At 46.2% G+C, this 22,932-nt stretch overlaps 1 protein-coding gene and 1 non-coding gene across 2 annotated transcripts in view; both read right to left on the bottom strand.

Annotated features, from left to right (window-relative positions):
• Positions 1 to 22,932, bottom strand: part of LOC124788750 (tRNA dimethylallyltransferase-like) — a 604,197-nt gene that overhangs the window by 336,138 nt on the left and 245,127 nt on the right. The window lies entirely within an intron of this gene.
• Trnat-agu lies at positions 8,980 to 9,052 on the bottom strand. The gene has a single exon. It is a non-coding gene; the product is annotated as a tRNA-Thr (tRNA).

The following is a 22,932-nucleotide window of genomic DNA, read 5'->3' as shown; positions in this document are numbered from 1 at the left end:
TTGAATTTCTTTGTATTTGTGACTGAAGCTTCACGGAAATTGTATTCTGTACATTCCATGCCTTTTTAAGCAATTAATAAACTGTTTCTGACACATGGGGTGCGAGGGTAGCCCTTCCACCCTATGAAAAACCTAATCACCATCCCTTGTTTTGTCTGAACTTTGACTGTAAATTGCTTCTAAAGGTTAACTGTGGAGTCGTCACACAAACAGAATAAACTTACAAAGTGACATTAACGCGCGAAGATTTCTTCATCTCACTGCCCAACTGGATCATTGAGAGTCTGTACCCTTATTTTATGCGTACTGCCCCTTACGCCAAGCCGGCCGGGGTGGCCGAGCGGTTCTAGGCGCTACAGTCTGGATCCGTGCGACTTCTAAGGCCGCAGGTTCGAATCCCGCCTCGGGCATGGATGTGTGTGATGTCCTTAGGTTAGTTAGGTTTAAGTAGTTCTAAGTTCTAGGGGAGTGATAAACTTAGAAGTTAAGTCCCATAGTGCTCAGAGCCATTTTTCCATCCTTGACGCAATCCGAGCTTGTGCTCCGTCTCTAATGACCTCGATATCGAAGGGAGGTTACACTAAATCTTCCAATCTTCCTTCCTTCAGCACTCCTTCGTTAAATATTCTGTTGTTTACACTAAACTTCCATTTTCTAACGAAGTCCGATAACCTTTTTTGCAAAGTATTTTTACGTGTTTGTGATATGATTAGTTAACCTGCACGCTGAAGTTTCATCAAGCATACCGCCAACCAACATGGAACTTCGGTTGTACTTTTACATGGCACTGATAAATTTAAAAAAAGAGAGTAAAACATGTGTGGATCAAAATCCTACGTCAAAATCGCAAATTTTCTTTATTGATTACTGCTTTTTTTTTTATCCTCATTGACGAACCATCTTCAGCTCAGTCTAAAATGTCGTTCAACGTGTGACAATCATTACACATGGTCGTATTATTGGAACTACGTCGCTCTTGAGTTTTCTACTATCTCCCTTCGTCTGACTAGCCATGTTATTCTTTGACATTGTTTTTGTATTGTATGGAACTGAGGCCTAGAAACGACGGAGAGGCTTCGTCCCCACCGTAGCCCTCATTGGTTCGCAATTCCACAACACTCTACAGCAAACCACTCACCCCACCGCCGCCCCACACCGAACCCAGGGTTATTGTGCGGCTCGGCCCCCAATGGACCCCTCGGGAACGTCTTGTACCAGACGAGTGTAACCCCAAATGTTTGCGTGGTATAGTAATTATGGTGAATGCGTACGTGGAGACAGTGTTTGCGCAGCAATCAACGACATAGTGTAACTGAGGCAGAATAAGGGGAATACGCCTGCATTCACCGAGGCAGATGAAAAACCGCCTTAAAAACCATCCACAGACTGGCCGTCACACCGGACCTCGACATTAATATGCCGTGCGGATTTGTGCGGGGGACCGGCACGCCTTCCCGCCCGGAAAACAGTGCGTTAGACCGCACGTCTTAATCGGGCGGGCTATTCTTTGACATTGTCAATGGGGAGATGTTCGCCCCTGGTAGCTGAGTGGTCAGCGCGACGTAATGTCATACCTAACGGCCCGGGTTCGATTCCCAGCTGGGTAGGAGATTTTTTTCCGCTCAGGGTCTGGGTGTTGTGTTGTCCCTGGGCTACACAATTAACACGACTCAAACAAGACTCAAAACGTAAACGTAAACTTTACCAACGAGCAATTTCAGATAGAGAAAGACAATTACGACTACACGACTACCGGCTTGCCAAGGATAAATATAAACTTGAGCTGAATAAGACCAGGAAAGACCATTGGAACAGCCATGTAGCAGCACAAACACAACTAAACATTTGGGGGGGAACATACAAAATCGTGACAGAGAAAATTAAGAGCCCACTGGTTCTGGGAACGCTGCGACAGGAGGATGGTGAGATGACTAAGGGCTGGAGACGCACAGCGGAGTTCCTGCTGAGCAAACTCCTGCCCGACGACATCGCAGACACAGACACACCACAACATGCAGCACTGAGACGCGAAGTAGACAGTATACACTACACCAACCGTCACCTGTCCATTTGCGCAGGAAGAAGTGGCGACAGCGATCTCAGAACTCAAAAACAAAAAGGCGCCTGGACCGGATGGTATCCACTCTGAGGTACTGAAACAAATTGCACCGCAGATCACCCCGTTTCTCAAAACGTTGTTAAACGATGCATTAAGGCTGGGCCGTGTGCCTGCAGTGTGGAAGACCTCGAAGGTGGTTATCATCAAAAAGGCTCCAGACAAAGACCCATCAGACCCCAAGTCATACAGACCAATTTGCCTTATCAATACACTCGGTAAAGTACAAGAAAAACTACTCTGCAAAAGACTACAAGCACACCGAACACTACGGGGACTGACACCACACCAATACGGCTTCAGGGAAGGGAAATCTATAGACGACGCAATTAACAGAGCACTCCAAATAGTACACGACACACCCTCCAAATACACACTTGCAATTATGATAGACATCTCAGGTGCCTTCGACAACCTCTGGTGGCCGGCCTTGTTCAAGAGGCTCAGACACCTGCAGGTACCGGAGTCTCTGTATAATAGTTTCATGGACTACTGCAGAGACAGAACGGTCGTTTGGCAACTGGACAACCAGAAAGTGATGAAACGAATTACAAAAGGCTGTCCACAAGGGTCGATCTGCGGCCCCATCTTCTGGGACATAGTTATAGAACCGCTCCTACAGTTACTAGAGGAGCACATCTTGACAGATGGAGCTGTCGCTTATGCTGATGATCTACTCGTCGTAGTTTCAGCAAATAACCGTGCCCAGCTAGAAAAAAGAGCCAATGGAACACTTAGGACAATAACCCAATGGTGCACAGATAATAAATTAAAGATAGCAGGAAACAAAACAACTTATACATTGCTAAAGGGTATCCTGCGCAGGAACCCAATAGTCAAAATCGGGGACACAAACATAAAAAGACTATCAGTCACATGCTATCTAGGAGTATACATTGATGAACGATTGAACTTCCACGAACACATGCGAATATGCACAAACAAAGCAGAAAAGATACTACACAAACTGGCTAGGCTAAATTCGGAACAATTCAGACTACCCCTGTCAGTGACACGAACATACCATTGCGCTCTCTTCGAGTCAGTACTATGCTTTGCTGCCAGTACGTGGGCCCACAGGTTAAATCTCTCAACCAACAGAACCATTGTACGTCGAGGCCAAAGAAGTGTTCTACTTCGACTAACAGGGGCATTCAACACAACATCAAATGACGCACTATGTGTCGTCATGGGAATTTTCCCCATAGATATCACCATCAGGTACCGCACAGCAATGTACTGGCTTAGGATGGGGAGAATAGACCAGGTTCGGCAGATCACTGGTGTACCGACTGAGACAACACGCCAACTCAGAGCATGGCGAGTGGATACCTGGCAGAGCGAGTGGGCCAACAGCGATAAGGGCCGCCGTGTATACAACTTCTTCCCTGACATCCGGGAAAGACTAAAACTAAAACATATCGATCCCAGCCGCGGTATGGTACATTTCATCACAGGACATGGCCCTTATCCCACGCACCTGTACCGCGTGAGTCTGCAGCAGACTAATAGATGCACATGCGGGGAAGAAGGTTCCCCTGAACATACTCTCTTCTTCTGCGGACAACGCACGAACATACGACACACAGTACACATAAATCGCCTGAACACACAGAACGAACTACTTGCCATAATACGCGACCCGGAAAGGTGGACTGAACTCAACAAACTAACAGACGAAATCTCGAAGATAAAACAAATAGAATACTTGCGCAACAGACCCTACCGAAGGCAAGTCGGTCCAAACAGACGTCACGATGCCCAGGGGGACACAGATATGATTAGCACCACGAGTGATGAAGAAGAAACAGATACAGACCAGGGCACCAACACAGATATTGAAGCGTCCAGCGCGGATGATTCATAGTGTCAACCAAGTCAAATTCAAAGAACAGAGTGGAACAACCGACAAGAGGTGCACAAGTCACACACAATCCTAAAAACAGATTGCACCTTATATATAAATAGTTAACAGCATCTCCATGTACAATAAGAGCTTAAAGCTAGGTACCTCTTCAAGGGACCTACGCCTTCCGTTAAGAGGCAGCGCACAGTCTGTATGGAAGGATCTTAATTGTGGTCCCTCTCTTTTGAGCCCAACCCGACGGATACCTATGGTAGATCGGGGAAAACCACCGCTCAGGCTGTATTGCTGGCGGGGCCGGAAGGTGCTAACTGCCACACCACGTATCATTGTAAGTCTCATTGGCTCAGTGTGAACTGTTTGTACAACCAACCTACACAGCCTATACCTCAACCTCCACTATACTAAGAACTTCTCATCTGAAGCTTAAAGTTGGGCACCTCTTCAAGGGACCTACGACCCCCTGGTAAGAGGCGGCGCACGTCCTGGATGGAAGGATCTTAATTGTGGTTCCTCTCTTTTGAGCCCAACCCGACGGATACCTATGGTAGATCGGGGAAAACCACCGTTCAGGTCGTGTTGTCGGCGGGGCCGGGAGGTGCTTGCGCCTGATGTACTCTACTAGGAGCCTTGTAGGCTCAACACAAACCGTTAGCGTCATTACCTTATTACTTTTACCACGAGTACCCTTTCATTAGCAACTTTGAGCCAAGCACAAAATCAGTTACCTATCTATTCTATATCGTAAATAGTTTAGCAGGCTGGACATGGAGGTCTTAGTCTTAGTTTCTAGCTTTAACGTACCCTAATCTCTTCTAGTTAAGGTAGTTTTTAGGATGGTATATGTTAAAGGCATGGTGAGCAACGGCCAGCGTCTTGAGGGTCATTCCAAGACCCGGGCCGCCGCCCACAACCAAGTGACGGGCAATATTATACCCATAACATTTCCATTCAGTTCTCTTCCTTCGTTCTTTCTAAATATTTAATTTCGTTTTGTTTATTAATATCTTACTTGATTTTGTATTAGTTATAAGTTTTTCTAATGCTGCCCTAAAAAAAAAAAAGATATCAAATGGATCTAAACAGAGCCCGCCTCCACGTGGCGGGACACGGGCAACGGTGTGAGTGGGGACGGGAGCCGGTGTGGTGTTACTTTCAGTCACTGCGGACCCCCGACCCAGTCACAGCGGCTAAGTGGCAATATACGACCCACCATAAGAAATTAGACGGTGGGTCATAAAATATAAGCAGCTAGTGAAAAAAAAAGAAAAAAGTGTCCTTATCATCACTTATCATCATCATTTCATCCCCATCGACATGCAAGTCCCTGAAAGACTGGCACCAGGCGAACGGTCTACCCGACGGGAGGCCCTAGTCAAACGGCACTTCTGTTTCCAAAGAGGAGATACGCAGCCTGTTAATTTAAAACATGTGTAGATAAAAATGTTCGTCAAGATCACAAATTTTCTTTATTGATTGCCGGTTTCCATTCGTTAACTAGTCGTCTTCAGATCAATCTGCAATGTTGTTCAGTGGATTATTTCTAAGAATACGACGTTGTGTACGGATTATCACACACTGAACAACGTTTTAGACTGATCTGAAGATGGCTCGTCACTGAGGCGAAACCGGTAATCAATAAAGCAAAGTGAGATCCTGAAGTAGGATTTTTATCCACACATGTTTAAAATCAACAGATCGTGTATCTCCCAATTGACAGACTCAAAGGGTAACCAAAGGGAATAACTTAACAGTAATTATTAAAAGTAAAGTCTTGTATTTAAACAATCTAACAATTCTATTAAGCAAATTAATCTAGTCAAATAGAATCCTTCAAATGTTTCTTTTTGCTGAAAACTTTAAATTTCATAACTATATCGAAAGCTAACTAAAGCACGAAAGGAGCGCTTCAACCGAAAATTATAAAAAACAGTGCATGATCCTAAGTCGAGTTGTGTGAAAAGAGGAACTAATGTTTGGAAATGAACATTCGAGGCTTAGCAGGGCTTGAATGCGTAGTGCGCGTGACATATGTTTGTAAACTGTTTGTGTTTCATAACAAACAACTGAATGTAAGCGCCGGCCGTTGTGGCCGAGCGGTTCTAGAAGCTTCAGTGTGGAACCGCGCGACCGCTCCAGTCGCAGGTTCGAATCCTGCATCGGGCATGGATGTGTGTGATGTCCTTAGGTTAGTTAGGTTTAAGTAGTTCTAAGTTCTAGGGGACTGATGACCTCAGATGTTAAGTCCCATAGTGCTCAGAGCCATGTGAACCATTTTGCATGTAAGCACAACTCTAATGCTCCACATGGGTTGTTGTGCACGGAGGAAAAAACCATTTCTCCTTTAGGGCGCCGAAGAACACGAGGCCTTCCAACCGACAACGCCATACGACTTTCATTTGAACAATAACTGAAACTGTCAACTGAGTTCGTTGATTATCGAAGATAAAGCTGAGACTCATACGTCTCAAGGAAAATGTATTTCCGTTAGGTCAATAGGTCACCTACGTCTGAGATGCAGGCAGGGTGCCCAGTCGCGTTCTATTGTGTGCTGTTCTAATATGGGAGAGTGTCGGTAAAGCTGGCGATTTAAGAAGGGGAAAATGGGCTGCAGGCGTGAACTGAAGTCTGTGCTAAGGAGGGCACTGGACTAGGGGTAGGGGTCAGCACATCTGCATAGTAAGCAGGAGACTCAGGTTCGAGTCCCGTTCTTGGCACAAAATTGATTCATTGCTTCAGCTTCTTTCCTCATCGAAGATAAAGTTGAGACTCATACGTCTCCAGGAAAATGTATTTCCATCACGAGTTCGTGCATCCTGAATACTGCAATCACGGCGATTATGTACGACCGTTGACCCCGACGTCCCTCATAGTTCCTCCCTGTGCAAGACACGGCTAGTTTAATACTGGACGGAGGCAGGCCGCGGAACGGTTTCCGTCTTACGGCCGAGAGCGATTTCTCGCTTCCATGTCGTCCGCCTGCAGCCTAGGCACGTCCCCGCATTCCGTCCAGGGCGAGTCGAAAGCGCGGCGGCTAATCTGGCCAATCGTGACATCGGATCGCCGGCGTGCTGGGTCGCCGGGCGCAGCCTACCTGCGGAGGGACGGCTGAGCGGCCTGCAGATACACATCTCGGCCGGCCCGAGGCGCGACTCAGCCGACCGTGGGCCGGCGCCGACAATGGGGTCATCACCCGGTATGGATTTCCGCTACGGTCGCATCTGGGCAGCTCTGCCGCGAAGCCGATCACAGGGAGCGCAGGTCGCCACCCCGTGGCGAATCCGCCCGTGGCCTGCCACAGCTAAACCCCCACTAAATCTATAAACGGGCATTCATGGGATGCACACAGGACGACATCAACAAGTAGCATACTGTTGCAGTCTCCAGTCCGAAGACGAGTTCGCTGCAACTCTTCAGGCCAACTAATCATGTGCAGTTCTCTTCCGCCGGCCGCTGTGGCGGAGCGGTACTACGCACTTCAGTCTGGAACCGCGGCCGCGGCCGGCCGCCGAGCGGTTCTAGGCGCTTCAGTCTGGAACCGCGCGACCGCTACGGTCGCAACTTCGAATCCTGCCTCGGGCATGGATGTGTGTGATGTCCTTAGGTCAGTCACGTTTAAGTAGTTCTAAGTTCTAGGTGACTGATGACCTCAGATGCTGAGTCCCATAGTGCTCAGAGCCATTGGAACCATTTGAAGTTCTCTTCTTCTCCGTGTAACTGCCCAAACCTACATTTACACAGTCCAGTCACGTTAACGTGACCACTTGTCAGAAGCCTGAATAACCTGCGCGTATCTCTGCAAGACGTGCAGGAAGAGAGTCACTGAGGTTCTGGAAGCTACCGATACGGATGTGGGCCCATTCACACTCCAGTGTCGTGGACAGTTGCTCTAGGTTCCTCGGTTGAGGATCCACAGACGAGCAGCCCGATCGAGGTGGTCCCACAGACTGTCGATTGGGTTTTAATCCGGGGTGCTTGGTAACCAGGGGAATATGATCAACGCATCTTGCTGCTCTTCAAATCACGCATGTACACTGGGAGCTATGTGGCACGTCTTGCTGAGGAAAAACAAATTGCCTGTGGAGGTGGTACTGGTCCCAAAGAATGAATGCATACTTGCGTTGATCCTATGTGTTTCCAGAATGACGAGACCACTTAGGGAATGCTACGAAAACGTTCCCGAAATCATAACGTTCCCTCCTCTGGCCTGGACCCGTCCGACAATAGTTGCAGGGCCGTACACGCGATCCATCTGAAAATACCACCTGTCTCCATTCAGTGGACGTCCAGCCGCGGTATTGGCTTGCAAATTCCAGCCTTCGTCGGTGATGAAAAGCTGTCATCATGGGTGCATGAACCGGGCGCCTGCTGCCGAGGCACATACACAGCAACGTTCGCTGAACGGTAGTTGCGGAGAAACTGTTGGTAGCTCCTTGGTTCATCTGGGTGGTCAGTTGCTCAACAGTTGCACCTCTATTCGCCCGTACACATTTCCGCAGCCGTAGTTCACCCGTCATCTATGGCCTGTGGTGCACCACAAGGTTGCTTCGACGCCGGTTTTGGATAGCGCCACTTTGCATGCGCGGCATATTCTAACCATGGTGGCTCGCGAACAGTTTGAAAACTTTCGGAAATGCTTCCACCCTTGATCCGATATTCAATTATCATGCCCTTTTGGACGTCAGATAAATCGCTCAGTTTCGGCATTACGACAGCGACTGCACTGTTAGCCGCGTCCCCCGCCACGCTTTATATACTTTCCGCTGTCAGTGCTGCCACCTGCTGTCTTTTAGTGGCTATTGCATGTTGATCTCTAACACAAGCTGTAGTCAGATTAATGTGACTCGCACATGTATCTGAACCAGCTTACTGTACTCATATTATGTAAACTGTAGATGGAGTGGTGACGTGGGGGGGGGGGGGGGATGAAAAGGAAGGAACTATTGGTATCAGCTGCATCGGGACTTCATGCGAAATCAGAGGCGATGAGTGAAAATGTGTGCCGGACTGGGATTCGAACCCAGGATCTCCTGCTTACTAGGCTGTTGCGTTAACCACTGCGCCATCCGGAAACAACGTTTATCGCAATAGCGGGGACCTTCTTCGCACGCTTCCCGACCGACGCCACCAATCTGCAGTCCCCGAGGATTTCCTCCATGCTCACTGCTGCCAGATTGTCGTAGGAGGGTTAAAGTAACTAACCATCCGCAATGAAGCTGGTGGATTCATTGTCTATCGAGACGAATCAGAACCGGACATGTCTGAAAGAACAGACACCACGCATTCATATACTTACTGTAATCAAGCCTTATTCTCTGTCTACAGTTTTTGCCCCCGCACATTTCTCCCCATCCGCGCGGAGTTGCCGTGCGGTTTAGGGCGCCATGTCACGGATCGCGCGGACCCTCCTGCCGGAGGTTCGAGTCCTCCCTCCAGCATGAGTGTGTGTGTTGTTCTTAGCATAAGTTAGTTGGAGTAGTGTGTACGTCTAGGGACCGATGAGCTCAGCAGTTTGGTCCCTTAGGAATTCACACACATTTCAACATTTTAACATTTCTCTTCAATGCCAAGTTAAGTAATCCTTCTCTCCTCAGAATCTGTGCTACCAATAATTCCTTTTTTTCTCAAGTTGTCACAAAAAACTCTTTCCTCTGCAACTCGATGCATTACTTACTACACGACCTACTCATTTAATTTCCAACATCCTTCCGTCGCACCAAATTTTGCAAGCTTCAATTCCCTTGTTGTCTGAACTGTTTATCGTCCAAGTTTCACTTCACTACAAGGCTACACTCAGACAAATAACCCCGGAAAATACTTCCAAACATTTAAATTTAAATTCGATGTTAACAAATTTACTACTTCAGAACGCTGTTCTTGTTGCTCTGTATTACACTCTCCTTACTTCGGCCTTCGTCAGTTGTTTTGTTGCCCAAATAGCTAAACTCGTCCATCGTTTCTAGTGTCTCGTTTCCTAATCCTTTTCGTTCAGCACCGCAACACTTATTTTGACTGCACTGCAGGGCTTTGTTTTACTGTTCCTCACAGTCAATTTATAATTTTAAGATCCTATCCATTCCGTTCAGCTGTTCTTCTCACAAGGGCAGGCCACGATGTTCGGATCACAGATTTACTTCAAAGTTTGTACACTTTTATAGTCCATTAGAAAAACATAATGTGCGAGCGATGAAGTGTATACCTTAGACGAATTCGAGAAAATCGCAAGAGAAGTTTTACGTGTCTATGATATACTGGTGCGTAGTGACCCTGAACACGATCTAGCGGCAGTCGTGTGGTTGCTGTATTGAGTTTCGCACATCTTTTTTTAAATTTATATTCTTTTCTACAATAGTTATATTATTTCGTACATATTACATTTGAAAGCTAATATGATGGAGAGAAATGTGCATTCAGATGATATTTTATTGAATTTCCAATGATATTTCGCTGTTGACTAATTTTTATTATTACAACAAATATTACGCAACTTTATTTTTCTATGCAAGTTAAAAACTTTATCAAGCGCTTTCAAACGCGTTCCTATTGGACTGACAACGAACGAGAAATTGCTTCTTGTGAAGATGTTGTTAACGTATATTCAATCGTACATCGCCAATTTTCGGCACCGTTATTTACGAAAATGCGTAACGGAAGGTTAGAGTGCAAATTGTCGGAAGAGACGTTTTTCAAAACGTCAGTGAGCTTTGGTTTCCCTTAGAAACTCGGAATAATAGTCATGCACGGGGGAAAACTGCATTCATTCGTTGTAGTAGATGCTGTTTTAATTTGTGTTTTCCGTTTATGTATGAAAAATATCATCCTGCAAATTTTAACGTCGAAATCACACTGGATGATTAAACGTACATTACCCTCATATTCTGCCATTGTCTTATTGAATGAAGTTATTGATTCATTTATTTATCGATGTGTGACTTGTGTTTTACAAGCCCGTCCCTTGTTCCTGAAACCTGTGTCTGCAGATCGAAGCGTCCAGGTGCAAAGCAGTTCTCGGTACCTTACACGATTGCAGGTAGAAGGGATTTCGGAAATCGTAATGCGTTTGGTTGTTTACCTGTCGAAAGTCACAAATATAATATTTGTTGTGATATAAGAATTTGCAAAGAAGAAAAGGACATTGGAAACCAATAAAAGTTAACACAAATACTCGTGTCTTTCCATTACATTACCTTTCAAACATATGTATGACATAATATGATTAGTGTTGTAAAAAGTATAAATTAAAAAAAAACATGAGCGGGACTCGATCCATCAATTACGAAGCTTTTTTTTTCTTTTTTTTGCCAGCAGTCACAGTCTTTGGTATTCTCATATTTCAGAAACAAATAAATAAATAAACATGATAAGACGTTATACAGAGTAAATGACTTGATCTTTTTTCTTTGTTTTACATTATTAGCAAATGGCTACTATAGGGGAGCACATGAAAGTGAAAAACAAATAAGCCGCAAATGCATCCGTGAATAAACCTGTGAAGGGAAAATGTTTAGAAGATGAAGAGAAAAGGAAGTTCAGAAAACTAGGAAGGCTTGCTGCGCCGTGCTAGACGTTGCCTCACCGTGAGAAAAACGTCCGCTCTATCTTTGGAGGGGGCCTCACTTGTTTCGGGTGGCGCGTTACATCGGGACTCCAGCTCCTGCGCGGACTGGCGGAAATACTCTGTAAATGGTTCGCGGAAGTGGCCAGACAGTGTCGATATTGGGAGAGGGTGTGGTGTGATAATTGGAGACGTGTCCAGAAGTCCGCCGGGTCAACGATGTCGTCCCTGAAGAGGTAGCTGATAGCCATACCACTGAACCACGTAATGCGTGGCACTTCGATGATGGAAAGCAGGTAGCGTGACGCTGCATCGGCATGGTAGGAGAGACGTGATGTGGGGTACTCGGAGGTAGAAAGCCGCGATCTTCTGTACAAGAGTACTGCTGCTCCACAATCTAAACGGTGTAGATCCGTAACTTCGACACTGTACTTGACTCAGGGGCAAGTCCACCAGCGCGATGCGGTGCAGTTTCTGTCTTGTAGTATATTTGCCACTGACTAGAATGTACCACATCGCTGTGGTGTCAGTGGTGTGGCATGCTTGATGGATGGTTTTGCATACTGTAGGCCTTGGGACCGAAGGGTGGCGCCGCTTCGATGAGGTTCCAAGATGCTACTCCAGGTGGGTGTAAACTGAATGTGCGCAACGGAAAATACTGAATGCGAAAATGAAAATTTGGCCCTGTCTGACTACCCCCTGAAGCAGATCTTAGGATCGCTTAATGGTGATACTATCTCCTCCTCCTTGCTCTTTAACATATAAATTACAACATAAACATAAATGAATGATTAAGGGAACTAGTAACTGCAAAATGATAAATGCTGTTTCTGCTTAAACATTTACTGTAGATTAAAAACCCCTTTATATATTAAAAATGATTATATGTCAACCTCCAATGGACATAAAGAGGTAAAAATGAATTTCCTAACTAATATATTGATCAACTGCCCAACTCTGCACCTTTTTATGGCTACGCGATCTAATATAAATAACGCGAGATGACGGACATAATCTGCGTACCAAACACTAGAAGACACTACTTTTGAAAGATGATCTACAATGGTGTGCAACCTCAGTAGAAATAAAAGTTAAGTGATCACAGCTCTTTAGCTTTATAGCCCTAATAAGCCGAAACAATTAGCAATATCACCGTACGTACTGCGTCCGGTGCGTCGGAGTGATGGTTCTCGTACATGTCTGCGACGACGGAAGAACTCCAGCCACAAAATATAAAAATAACTCATTCAAAACTAGGGCGGCAGAAGACGGTCATCTGACTAGTGTAATCTGACACTGTCTTCTCCTCTCTGCGTTCTACAGACGAGAAACGCGAACTCCCAGCAACAAGGACGGAGTTCAGATAACGTCTCAACGTGAGTATAGACAGCAGAAGTGCCTCAATCACTGAACGCTGCGTACTCAATGACAACTTCCTACCCAGAGGCGGTCAAGAATCGTATAAGTTCGCAACAGTATAGTGCCTAACCGTTCTAACTATAAAATCTCCTGAGAGCAAAGGCAGCAAGCCCGTCTGTACCAACAAAAGCTGATACTGAGCGACCATCAGACACGGGGGCTCAAAACGTAAGACCTCTCTCTCTCCACCGCTGGCTTCCCAGCAAGACTCGACTCCCCTTCCTCATAACTGCAGAAGGCGAATCATATTCTCGAAACCACGGAATATTCTCCCTCTCTAAAGATTCTTCCGAACGCCGACCAACCATATTTTAGACTTTTGTCGCCCAGCGCGGAAAGTTTGCGAGGAAATACCTATTCCTGTTAATTAGGAATTCATCCAATAGTACGCTTCTCAGAGTAAAAATCCTCGGAAATAACCCAGCCTGCGTCATTTCCGGGGTAACGCTTCCTCGTTCCTGTCTGTGGCGTCCAAGATTTTCAGAGTTTCCGAAGTATTATCCGGTTATCCTTCCGGCCGCCGCTGTATTGTGCTTCAGCGCTTAAGTGCACTCACCGTCCGTCTTGGGATACTTCTTATATTAAGCAGACCAACACACCTGTGTGGGCTTTTCCACCCAGGGCCTGAGTTACGCCTGCTGTTTCATTTCCACTGGCGTTCCACCCTCTACTAGTATAAGCAATCATTCATTACGCCATTTTGATAATAAAGACAATCCATCACCTTTCATGCAGTAAGTGTTAACAGTTATCTACAAGGTATACGTGAAACTGTCAGTATTCACATACGCAATATACAACCTATCAAATGATACCTAATTCTGGTTGTAAATCAAGGCAAAGTATGCAGATGAGTGCTTGTAAGGTGCGAAATTACAGCCACCTTACAAGGGTTCAGGATGGGGATGGTAGGAGAAGGCGGTAGATGTCGTGGACGATCGTCTTCCTGGTTCTGGGGAGCTCGGTGCATATATACCTGTATTCCAATAACTAGAGGTGATATATGTGCCAATGACGCGGGCCTTTCCACAACCGGAGCATAGTATTGGTGTAAAGCATCGTGGACCTAAATCTCACGTTAACCAGAGCGACGCCACGATCCCGCTTCGGTAAGGTGAGGCCACCATACTGGACTTTGAAGATGCGCCCGGAAAATGTAAAATACCCTAAGGCCCCCTGTAGTCTGGTAGCCAATGTCTGATGGTCAGAATTTGCGCGATGTGAGGTATCCGGGCTGCCAGGTGTGTACTGACAAAGGTGACCCTCTGACATATTTTCAGCGGACGTAATAGGTGGTTCTGTATGCCTGGCCGGAGGCGTTGCAGCAGCGCCCGAAAACTGATGGCAGAGGTACGGCGAAAGTCTCGCAAGTACAGAGCTTGAATCGCAACGCACCGCTAAACCACTGACACGTAAAAATTCTGAGATTTTCTCGAAACTGGCTTCAAATGGTTCAAATGGCTCTGAGCACTATGGGACTCAACTGCTGTGGTCATCAGTCCCCCAGAACTTAGAACTGCTTAAGCCTAACTAACCTAAGGACATCACACACATCCATGCCCGAGGCAGGATTCGAACCTGCGACCGTAGCAGTCGCACGGTTCCGAACTGCGCGCCTAGAACCGCGAGGCCACCGCGGTAGCTGGCTTCGTAGTACGCCTTAATACCTGCACATATTTTGTCGTAATGGGCTATTCAAAGAGTAGAATTTAAGTAAATTGTTGTGTCTATGACAATTACAATGTGGTGCCCCGAAGCTTACAGATATTTGAAAAAAGTAATAGGTCAGAACCACCGACAATAGGTAACAGAGAACCTAGTATTTTCGATCAACTATCATAGTCAGGTAACATAATATTATTAATATCAGTGCCGGCTGGTATGGCCGAGCGGTTCTAGGCGCTTCAGTTTGGAACCGCGCTACCGCCTCCGGCATGGATGTGTGTGATGTCCTTAGGTTAGTTAGGTTAAAGTAGTTCTAAGTTCTAGGGGACTGATGACCATAGATGTTAAGTCCCATAGTGCTCAGAGCCATTTGAATCATTTTTTTGAGCAATATCACGAAACATATACACGGGTCACGTGGAGAAGGAATCCCCCCACTATATTTCAGCTTGCTCTGCGCGTGCGAGGATCTGGCAGCTTGGGTGCGCCGGAAAATTTTTTCCGGGTAGCATCTGGCTACTTGATGCTACTGCTCATACGGCAAACAGCCACGCTTCAAGTAGCCAGAAGCGGGAGAAGGCACTGCTCATACGCGAATTCAGCTATGCGCATGCGCACGAGTCCGCTGACAACTGCTCAAACGAACCTATGATCACGCGCCTAGGAGACGCGCCGCAGGCTATGTGCTGCCGTCAACAAAGGTACTTGTATCGGTTGTCTGCCGCCATTGACCATTAAAGCCACATTTCGCTGCACTGTCCTAAAGGATACGTTCGTCGTACGTCCCACACTGATTTCTGCGGTTATTTCACGCACTGATGCTTGTCTGTGAGCACTGACAACTACACAAACGCCGGTACTCTCGGTCGTAAAGTGAAGACCGTCGGTGACTTCGTTGTCAGTAGTGAGAGGCAATGCCTGAAATTTGGTATTCTCGGCACACTCTTCACACTGTGGGTCTCGGCATATTGAATTCCCTAACGATTTCTGAAATGGTATCTCCTATACGTCCAGCCCCAACTACCATTTTGCATTCAAAATCTGTTAATTCCCGTCATGCGGCCATCACCACTTGCGAAACGTTTTCGCATGCATCACCTGGGTGCAAATGACAGCTCCGCCAGTGCACTACCCTTTCATACCTTGTGTACGTGATAATCGGCCATCTGTATACAGGGTGCTACAATAAGGTACGGCCAAACTTCCAGGAAACATTCCTCACACACAAATAAATAAAAGATGTTATGTGGACATGTGTCCGGAAACGCTTAATTTCCATGTTAGAGCTCATTTTAGTTTCGTGATTCCAACGTGATCAAATTGTAAATTTTCACAATCAACATGTGTGGGCTGACGAGAGTCCGCACGCAACTGTGCAATCACGTCATCAACATATTCTGTGAACGTTTGGGCAGGCATTGTTGGTGATGTCTTGATTGGGCCCCATGTTCTTCCACCTACGCTCAATGGAGAACGTTATCATGATTTCATACGGGATAGTCTACCTGTGCTGCTAGAACATGTACCTTTGTAAGTACGACACAACATGTGGTTCATGCACGATGGAGCTCCTGCACATTTCAGTCGAAGTGATCGTACGCTTCTCAACAACAAGTTCGGTGACCGATGGGTTGGTAGAGGCGGACCAATTCCATGGCCTCCACGCTCTCCTGACCTCAACCCTCTTGACTTTCATTTATGGGGTCATCTGAAAGCTCTTGTCTACGCAACCCCGGTACCAAATGTAGAGACTATTCGTGCTCGTATTGTGGACGACTGTGATACAATACGCCATTCTCCAGGGCTGCATCAGTGCATCAGGGATTCCATGCGACGGAGGGTGGACGCATGTATCCTCGCTAACGGAGGACATTTTGAACATTTCCTGTAACAAAGTGTTTGAAGTCACGCTGGTACGTTTTGTTGCTGTGTGTTTCCATTCCATGATCGATGTGGGGGGGGGGGGGGGGGTTGGGGGTTGTTTTTGGGGAAGCGAGGTCATCGGTCTCATCGGATTAGGGAAGGAAGTCGGCCATGCCCTTTCAGAGGAACCATCCCGGCATTTGCCTGGAGTGATTTAGGGAAACCACGGAAAACCTAAATCAGGATGGCCGGACGCGGGACTGAACCGTCGTCCTCCCGAATGCGAGTCCAGTGTCTAACCACTGCGCCACCTCGCTCGGTTGATCGATGTTATTTGAAGAGAAGTAATAAAATGAGCTCTAACATGGAAAGTAAGCGTTTCCGGACACATGTCCACATAACAAATTTTCTTGCTTTGTGTGAGAGGAATGTTTCCTGAAAGTTTGGCCGTACCTTTTTGTAACACCCTATATGTGCATATCGCTATCCCTTGACTTTTGTTACCTCAGTGTATACATCACTGAAAACGCATTGGTGTTGGCACGGCTAATGTCGCGGTGGTTTCCTATTTAGACGCTGTGACGAAACGCAGGGAGTAAACACGGTGCTGGGACAGGCCGCATTCCGGCGCGTCACCCGCTCGGCGGCAGCAGCTAGCGGCTGGCGTCGAGCAGCTGGCGTCTGGCGGGGCTCGCGGCGGCGGGCGCCGCGCCAGCCAGGGGGCTGACCCCGCCTCGCGCGCCGCCCGGAAGCGCCGGCCTTGAGGCGCACGCACTGGCCTTGCCATGTGCGGCACGCACACACACGCAGCGCCCTACGTTCTGGCACTTTCCGCGACGAGACGGGCCGCGCCGCGGCAGAGGCAATGCCCGGGCCAAGGCGTCGCGGCGCCTCTCTAGGCACGCTGCCCACAGGGCCCCATGCGTGCCCAGATTCTCGAATCACGCGATTTATTTTAGCCGGCTTTAATCGGGGGCCTAGGCGCACCTCCTCTCCCCTCTTTTCCGCGAAAGAGGATAGGAGTTTCTTACATTCTCAAAGATGCATCAATGGTGGCTGACACTGACAATGATGACGATGACGATGTTGATTGTGTTGAGGAGGAGTAGGAGCAGGAGGAAGTAGAAAAAAAGTTTTTTTTTTTTTTTTGGGTCATCAGTCTACTGACTAGTTTGATGCGGCCCGCCACAAACTCCTTTCCTGTGCTAACCTCTTCATCTCAGAGTAGGACTTGCAACCTACGTCCTCAATTATTTGCTCGACGTATTCCAATCTCTGTCTTCCTCTACAGTTTTTGCCCTCTACAGCTCCCTCTAGTACCATGGAAGTCATTCCCTCATGTCTTAGCAGATGTCCTATCATCCTGTCCCTTCTCCTTATCAGTGTTTTCCACATATTCCTTTCCTCTCCGATTCTGCGTAGAACCTCCTCACTCGTTACGTTATCAGCCCACCTAATTTTCAACATTCGTCTATAGCACCACATCTCAAATGCTTCGATTCTCTTCTGTTCCGGTTTTCCCACAGTCCATGTTTCACTACCATACAATGCTGTACTCCAGACGTACATCCTCAGAAATTTCTTCCTCAAATTAAGGCCGGTATTTGATATTAGTACACTCCTCTTGGCCAGAAATGCCTTTTTTGCCATAGCGAGTCTGCTTTCGATGTCCTCCTTGCTCCGTCCGTCATTGGTTATTTTACTGCCTAGGTAGCAGAATTCCTTAACTTCATTGACTTCGTGACCATCAATCCTGATGTTAAGTTTCTCGCTGTTCTCATTTCTACTACTTCTCATTACCTTCGTCTTTCTCCGATTTACTCTCAAACCATACTGTGTACTCATTAGCCTGTTCATTCCGTTCAGCAGATCATTTAATTCTTCTTCACTTTCTCTCAGTAAAGCAATGTCATCAGCGAATCGTATCATTGATATCCTTTCACCTTGTATTTTAATTCCACTCCTGAACCTTTCTTTTATTTCCATCATTGCTTCCTCGATGTACAGATTGAAGAGTAGGGGCGAAAGGCTAAAGCCTTGTCTTACACCCTTCTTAATACGAGCACTTCGTTCTTGATCGTCCACTCTTATTATTGCATCTTGGTTGTTGTATATATTGTATATGAACCGTCTCTCTCTATAGCTTACCCCTACTTTTTTCAGAATCTCGAACAGCTTGCACCATTTTATATTGTCGAACGCTTTTTGCAGGTCGACAAATCCTATTAAAGTGTCTTGATTTTTCTTTAGCCTTGCTTCCATTATTAGCCGTAACGTCAGAATTGCCTCTCTCGTCCCTTTACTTTTCCTAAAGCCAAACTGATCGTCACCTAGCGCATTCTCAATTTTCTTTTCCATTCTTCTGTATATTATTCTTGTAAGCAGCTTCGATGCATGAGCTGTTAAGGTGATTGTGCGATGATTCTCGCACTTGTCAGCTCTTGCCGTCTTCGGAATTGTGTGGATGATGCTTTTCCAAAAGTCAGATGGTATATCGCCAGACTCATATATTCTACAGACCAACGTGAATAGTCGTTTTGTTGCCACTTCCCCCAATGATTTTAGAAATTCTGATGGAATGTTATCTATCCCTTCTGCCTTATTTGACCATAAGTCCTCCAAAGCTCTTTTAAATTCCGATTCTAATACTGGATCACCTATCTCTTCTAAATCGACTCCTGTTTCTTCTTCTATCACATCAGACAAATCTTCACCCTCATAGAGGCTTTCAATGTATTCTTTCCACGTATCTGCTCTCTCCTCTGCATTTAACAGTGGAATTCCCGTTGCACTCTTAATGTTACCACCGTTGCTTTTAATGTTACCAAAGTAAGTAGAGAAAAAGTAAGAAAAGTGTAATTCTGGTGACCGAGGCCGTTATGGTAATAGCGAAGATGTTGAGTAAAAGTTGAAGAAGTAGGAGGAGGAGGTGGAGGAGGAGGAGGAGGAGGAAGAGGAGGAGGAAAAGTAGGAAGAGAACAGACAGGAGAAAGAAAAAGACACTAAGATTGTTATTCACACAAAGACGTAGCAGTGACAGCTGACTATTATGATAATAGTGAGGAGGGTGAAGAGGAGAATGGGGACGAGGAGGGGGAGGAGGCGAACAAAGCGCAGAAGAAAAAAAGAATGTAAGACTGTTTACTGAAAAAATGTAACAGTGGTAGCTCAACATTATGATCATGAGGACGATGATTATTATAATGAGGAGGAAGTAGAGGAAGAAAAGGAGGAAGAGGATTAGGAGGAGGAGGAGGACACAGTGCAGAAGAATAACTGACAGTAAGATTCTTATATAATCAAAAACAAAAAGCATAGCAGTGGTAGCTGAATATTATGATAATGATAGCGATGATGATAATGAGAAAAAAGTGAAGAAGGAGGAGGAGGAAGATAACGACAACAACGACGGCGGCGGTGGCGGAAAAGTGGAGAACAAGTAAGGAAAAAAATATCGTTCGTGATGGAGGTCGTGGTCGTGATGGCGAAGAAGAATGAGGAAGAGGGTCACGTAGTCAAGAAGAATAAACATACAGTAAGACACCTATCTGCCCAATAATATGGTGGGGGTGGTGGTGGTGAAGATGTTGGTGATCTAATGATGAGGAAGAGCGACAAAAACAGGGAGGGGGAAGAAGAGGGGAAGATGGAGGGGGGAGTAGGAGGAGGAGAAGGACAATAGCGTGGAGATAAAGTAAAAAAATCCTAATTTGCTCCAAAATACGGAAGCGGTGGTAGCGGTTATTGGTGTTATTGTTGTTGTTGTTGTTGTTGGTGGTGGTGGTGGTGGTGTGGTTGTGGTAACGACAAAGGGAAAGAGGAGGATTACGACGGAGATGACAAAGAATATATGGAATTCTACCTCTATCTATGATGACTTCCACTTGTGTGGGACAAACTGGTCAATGATAGGGAAAGGAGTTGGCGTTGGTTTTGATGTACACTCCCTTCAGTCTTCTGCACTGATCAGGGGAAGTTGTGCTAAATTTGAATGGCGATGGCCACAACATGATCTGAACTCTGCTCATTTCGAATACGAGTCTCCAGCCGTCCTTCTGTCAGCATAATTAGACTAATAACAGTAATCTGCAAGAAAGCACTACTTGAATTAAGGCAGAAGTTTTGAAAGTGGTTTGAAAATCAGTTACAATAACTCTAGAGTAGTGTACAATGAAGAAATCGAAGAGAAAACGCGCAAATCAACGATGACTTCACAGAACCAGTTGATTAGTTGTTGCATTAACGGGAGCTCGAAACAATGTCCAAATGGGATCCAAAAGCAATAAACAGTAGATTAAAAGTGGCTAGAGTGACGTTGGTAAATTGAAGAGGGTTTTCCAGGAAAGAGCTTCCGGCTTGTCTGAAACAGGAAGTTTACAACCCGTGTGTATCACGAGTTTTAACTATTGGCAGTGGAGACACAGAGCTTTGACATGGAAATCGTTTAAAAACTTAGGTCATTCAACAATAAATTTATATTTGTATGTTGGAAATTTCTAGGAGACGCACAAAAAGAAAGAAACGGATCGGAGAACAGATTGGAGTGGAATTAAGTGGGCAGCACATGGAGTCTCGCGAATGAATAGTAAATAGACGAAGGAAGTCCGTAACAGCGTTCAGAGAGATAAAAAGACCTCGACTTCGACCTAATGGAATCTGGTATATGGCTTTAGATCACATGCAAGAACACCACCATCAATAATAATGTGTACATCTGAAGACCGTACTGTATGCCGAAGTTTCGACGGCGCACTTATCTAGCAGTCAACGTCAAATGGCTGATGACAATGATAACAGTGGTGGTGGTTGTGGTAGGGGCGATGGCGTCTATGAGTCTAGTACTGGAAAGCTGTATTTAAAAGAATAAAGCAAGCTTCAATTTACACTGAGAAACAAACAACGCCCTCGTTCAACGTCCTCGTTAATATTCTTCGGTCCCATCACTAAACATTACTTAATCTCACAGGTATGAAGTTGATCAAATATACCCATTGTGTAAGGCTAGATGACATTGTAGTTTCAACCAGCAGCAGCAGCAACAACAACAAAAACATCAATAATAATAATTTATATCTGCGTCAGCTACAGCAAAGAAGCGATTCATTCCATGAAGAACGAACACGCAAATTGCGATTGTGGTTCCTTACCAGCTGTAGAATATTTCAGAACAAATGAAAATTTGTGCCAGACTGGGATCCATCGCAGGGCAGGCAGAAATTTTCATTTCATCTGAAATATTCTACAGCTGATGCGAAACCATAATCGCAGTTTGCGACTTCATTCTCCACGGCGTGCGGCTGTTGATGATCACCACAGTGTCTCAGATACTGCACTGCCATATTCCATGAAGTTTCACAACAAATATATTTCTAATACACACACCAAAAAAAGTTTTGCATCACCCCGGTTCCCAGAACTTCTGAAAATAGACGTTGACTGTGGATATTATATCAGAGACACAGTCCAGTTGACTGTTCAGAGATGTCACTAAACCCGCCCTAAGATGTAAACAACCATGCATGAGTAGCGCCTATTAGACGGAGAGGGTCCGACAGCCGCCCAGTTCCAGTCATTCCACCAAGAAGGAGAAACACGGCTCGTGTTGTCTGTAGTTCACCCATGCCTAGACGGTCAATACTGCGGTTCGATCTCGTCCGCATTGTTACTTTGTGCCAGGAAGGGCTCTCAACAAGGGAAGTGTCCAGGCGTCTCGGAATAAACGAAAGCGATGATGTCCGGACATGGAGGAGATATAGAGAGACAGGAACTCTCGATAACATGCCTCGCTCAGGCCGCCCAAGGGCTACTACTGCAGTCGATGACCGCTACCTACCGATTATGGATTGGAGGAACCCTGTCAGCAACGCCACCATGTTGAATAATGCTTTTCGTGCAGACACAGGACGTCGTGTTACGATTCAAACTGTGTGCAATAGGCTGCATGATGCACAACTTCACTCCCGACGTCTATGGCGAAATCCATCTTTGCAAACACGACACCATGCAGCGCGGTACAGATGGTCCCAACAATATGCCAAAGGGAACGCTCACGATTGGCATCACGTTCTCTTCACCGATGAGTGCCGCATATGCCTTCAACCAGACAATAGTCGGAGACGTGTATGGAGGCAACTCGGTCAGGCTGAAACCTTAGAAACACTGTGTAGCGAGTGCAGCAAGTTGGAGGTTCACTGATGTTTTGGGGTGGCATTATGTGGGCCGATGAACGGCCTGGTGGTCATGGAAGGCGCCGTAACGATTTTACGATACGTGAATGCCATCCTCCGATCGATAGTGCAACCATATCGGCACCATATTGGCGAGGCATTCGTCTCCATGCGTGACAGTTCGCGCACCCATCGTGCACATCCTGTGAATCATCGTGCATCAGGATAGCGACATCGCTCGACTAGAGTGGCCAGCATGTTCTCCAGACATGAACCCTATCGA

This window comes from Schistocerca piceifrons, chromosome 3 (assembly GCF_021461385.2).
Source record: "Schistocerca piceifrons isolate TAMUIC-IGC-003096 chromosome 3, iqSchPice1.1, whole genome shotgun sequence".
NCBI classification, from domain to species: Eukaryota; Metazoa; Arthropoda; class Insecta; order Orthoptera; family Acrididae; genus Schistocerca; species Schistocerca piceifrons.
Note: the sequence above shows the minus strand (reverse complement) of the source record. Positions and strands in the feature narration are given on the sequence as shown.